This window comes from Poecilia formosa, unplaced genomic scaffold (assembly GCF_000485575.1).
Source record: "Poecilia formosa unplaced genomic scaffold, Poecilia_formosa-5.1.2 Scaffold36, whole genome shotgun sequence".
Lineage (NCBI taxonomy): Eukaryota > Metazoa > Chordata > Actinopteri > Cyprinodontiformes > Poeciliidae > Poecilia > Poecilia formosa.
In genome coordinates this window covers 3,400,281-3,404,807 of record NW_006799975.1, presented here as the reverse complement: position 1 = coordinate 3,404,807, position 4,527 = coordinate 3,400,281, and positions in this window count along the sequence as shown.

Sequence of the window (4,527 nt, the reverse complement as noted above, 5' to 3'; positions counted from 1 at the left end):
CTTTCTGAGGTTCCGCCTTCAGGAAGTCATCACAACACGGCTCCTCTGTTAACCCTTTAGCAACGTTTTTACCAGCGTTTCACTGAGAAGTTGCTCCTATGAGCTCAGCTGATGCTCAATTCCACCAGGTGTTTGCTAATTGCTGCTGGCTAGTCTGAAGGAGCTGAGTGAGGGCTAGACCAGGCCCACCCAGGATATTATTGTTCATCTTAATGGTTGCCATGAGAATAAAGGATTTCTCAAACATGCATGATTGAGTCAAAGCAACACTGTATGTTTTTGATGAGTAACATCATAACATGAAATAAAGCTAAAAAAAAAAAGAGTCAGTTTTACACAATACTGCCACTTTAACTGTTGGCTTCCGCTGATGATTCAAAGACGGCAACATAAATACCCAGCACCTCTCCATTAAACAGACTTTAAACACAACAAGAACTGCTACTGCAGCATCCCGCTCCCCCTCCCCGCCCCCGAACGCGTCGTCCTTATATCACCAGCCTGTAAGTGATGACGACGATAATGAAGATGATTCATCCGCAGCAGAAGATCCAGCATTAACCTCCGACCCGCAAACAGAGCGCGCCCAGGAAGAAGGGAGGCTTTAAACCCGCTTGTCTGTTCGCAGCCGCCGTGCAACATTAACGGTTTAATCTGCTTCCCTTTAAGGAATAAGAGAAGTGCAAGCCTAAGCCCCCGAACATATTAGCTGCTCGTCACAAAGCTGGCAGGGAGCGCGCACGCAGCTCTTCGACATTTTTTGGGAAATGCACAAAAAAATGGTGAAATCCGAAGGCAACACGAAACGAGAGAAGACAAAAACAAAAATAAAATACAGCGAATGCCTTCCTGCTTCCCGCTTTCACAGGCGAGATTTACCAGAACCGCCGTTTATGTTCCCATAATGCACCGAGAGCACGTTGCGTGTAAATACGGGGAATCCGGTGTCTCCTCCATTTAGCCTTTGTTTTTGTTTTTTGCTTTCCACAGATTTGAGTTCTCCTAAGTGGTTTAATTCGAACCCAGAGGAGCAGAAGACCATGAAAAAAAAAACTTATTTTTCCGTTCACATTTCTTTACTTTCGCTCTCACATCACCGACGCAATTATTTAATGTACTGTACACCCACTCACAGCCTGCGTGTGAGATATGAATATAATTGTATGTTGCTTTTTAATTACAGGGAAAAAAAATCTAACTTGTAAGATGATGGGGCTGGAAGGTACCACTGCATTGTTATTTTTTTTTTTCAGTTTTCTTTTTTTTTTTCATCCTCGTTTTTCTGATTATGTGAGCTGGGCTCCTTTGCGAAGCGATGATAAGCAGAATTTCCATGTTCTCTGCATAATTAATCCATCTTTGCCTCTCTTCATGCCAACTCTGCCGTTATCGCGGGCACATGCCTGAATTGCAAAAGAATCCTCTCTTCAATTGGAACTTATTGATATCCCCTCCCCCCCAAAAAAAAAGAAGAGAGAGAGAGAGAGGAAAAAACTGGAAATCCTCAAATTTAAGCCACAGATTGTTAAATGGATTAATTTCGCGGCAATCGCAGGCATCTAACGCGGGGAGACAGGCAGAGCAAATTGAAAGTGTCTCCTGTTTGTGGAGTTTTAGTCCCCAAATGATAGGGGCTTATTGGCATGTTTTTTTTTTTTCTCCTTTTCCCCCCCTCTCTTCATAGTAAGAAATTACCATTTATTTGCATGCCATAAAATACTTTTATATGGTTGAAAATTCAGAGGAATTTTCTTTCAATGCCTGTCGTTGGCTTCGTGATAACAACTTCAGCTCCCCACATCTGGACGCTTTTGATACTGCCTGAAAGGAATGTCTGAATATTTAATATTTTTATCTGCTCTCATCGATGGTTTCACCATTAAGGATGGCTCTGCTGTTTGCATGGAGCCTGGCAGATGTAGATTTATTTATTTATTTATTTTTCTGGGCTGTCCACGACCTGCCTTTCTGTGAATATATTGAAGCGTTTTTCCATTTTGCTGTGCACTGATGCCTCTGCATATGTAATAAACCAGCAGACACACTTATAAAATACATCAACAGACTGTATTATAATACTGCATTCAGATGTGGCTCCTCAGTCACTCGTGCTCACACAGGGAAATGGGTTGGGGGAGAGAAGAAATGGGTGGAGGGGGGGTGAGGGGGAATCCACTACATGCATCAAAAAATAATTTACTTGACCTCATAAAATCACAAGATGTCAAAACACTGAGTGTGTTTGTGTGTGTAGAGCAGTTTAAATGTTATTTGGACACTTTGCTCTGCAACACATCGAAACGAGGACATGATCAGAACAGGAAATATGTTTGGAACTTGGTTGAAAGTCAAACTGTATTTTACATGTTCATTCTGATAAGTACATGTTTAGTTACACAGAAAACACAGAACATTTTAATTGTTTGATTTGGGAGAAGAAGAAGAAGAAGAAGTAGAACTTGGGTCTAGTAAAAAGGAATGAGTTACGACTATAACCTTCAAATTGTTCTTCAAATAATAATCTAACACATGTTGGTATTTACGTCAAGGAATTGGGGACAGTTATGAATGCACTTTACTAGTTATTGATATGGATATACAAAATAAGTCAAATAAGACTGTTAAGCAATTGAATAGTAATTTATGGGATGAAGCTACAGATGTAAGATGTTGGTATTTCTATCCACTCCTTTGAATGTTTAAATAGACCATACTCCTCTTCTTCTTTTGTTTTTGCTTTATTTTTACATATATTTTGTTTGTATTTAACTTTGTTTATTCTTTTATTACACTACATTCAATAGTCAAATAAATTCATTCATTCATTCATTCATTTGTTAATTTATTCCACACACTTCTTTTCTTCAGCCTTGTTTCAAGGAGGTTCATTCCTCAAAATTGAACCTCCTTGAAATTCCGAGGCATATTTGTGATTTTAATCCACAGAAAGCTCGCCGGTTTATCCTCTGGAGGTGTCACAGCCTTCTCTTTTGACCACAGAGAAGAAAAAAAAAGAAGCTGAGATTAGCTGTAAGTATGATCTGCCCCTATAGTTCTTCCTTCCTCTTCCTCCTCCTCTAAAAAAAAAAAAAGAGCTTTTATTTACAGATTTGCTCACTCCCATTGGGAGGAGCGTAGTTTGTTCATCCCGCCCCTCGTTTTAGCATCTTTATCACCTCCCCTTGGACTTTTTTTTTTTTTTTCTTTTGGTGGAATCTTAAGATGCTTGTGGGGTTGTGTGGCTTTTATTGATAGCCGTGTTTTTTATATATAGTTGTTTTGTTTATCTCCCTGGTAAATAGAAGGGATGGGAAGTGGCACACACACACACTCACACACACGCACAGAGTGAGAGCAAGAGCGGAGCGTCCCTGGAAAGAGCTGGCGCCGAGGCCTCCGGGGCTGCGGGTGGTGCTGGCAGCTCGGCCAGCAGAGTGGGCACTTTCTCAGACATCTGTTTGCTCACTGCTGCTGGAGACGATGCCTGGTTGGCTGGAGGTTTGGGGTGGGGGTGAGGGGGGGTTGCTGAAGAGGTAACAACTTTCTTCAATTGCATACTGAAAACTCTTTTTTTTTTTTTTTTTAATTGTTAGAGGTCAGCAGTTTAAGAAAACGTAAGGCTTTGTTACAGCTTTCAAATAATTCTCCTTTAAAAGAACAACGGTGGGAATTTATGACTAAATATCCTCAACTTATTTATTTAATTTGCAGTTTGAAATGAACATGTTACACGTTGACATACGCAAAAGTTTTGAATTAAAATGAGTAGTTTAAGGTTAGTCTTATGCATATACCCCCTCTCTCAAGTCGATTCACTGAACAGCAAACAACTAAACAACCATTCATACAGATACATCTGTATCACAAAACAGACAATGTCTATATATGAAGATATTAAAGAAGAAACATTCTGTGTAATGGCACAGCAGTCTACTGAATCAACATACTTGATAAAATATTATTTTGCTAAAGGTGTACTAGAAAATTTCCCTGGATTTCCTTAATTTTGAGAGATTGGTGATCAGCCGATGCATTCATGTGAAGCTGATCTTACCAAAGGTAAAAAAAAAAATCATCCACTGCCGTCTTTTGCTCTGCCAGAAGAGGTTAGTAGTCACCCCAATGTTGCCAACTCAGCAACTTTCTGGCTAGATTTCAGACAAAAAAAAAATAAATAAATAAAAATCAGTAACGGCCAAAACACAATCGGCAGGTCAGGCTTTCTAAAGATCGGCGATTGGCCAAAAAACTGCAGTCGGTGTACTGATATTTTATCGTTTTCTTCAAAGTAAAAATTGATCTTGCTGTCTTTGGTTTCTTTAGACAGACTTGTTCCATAAACAGAAATACAGCGCTCCATTTGTTTAGTTCTGACTTTTTTTTTCTTTCTTTTTTTTTAGCAAATCTGATCCTCTCAAATTATAAATGTTATCTCTTACATTTTCCCCTCATACAACGCAACTATTATAGATGCAGGAAAAAAATGGTTATATAGGCTAGGTGCCAACCTGAGCCGTTTTACCCCTC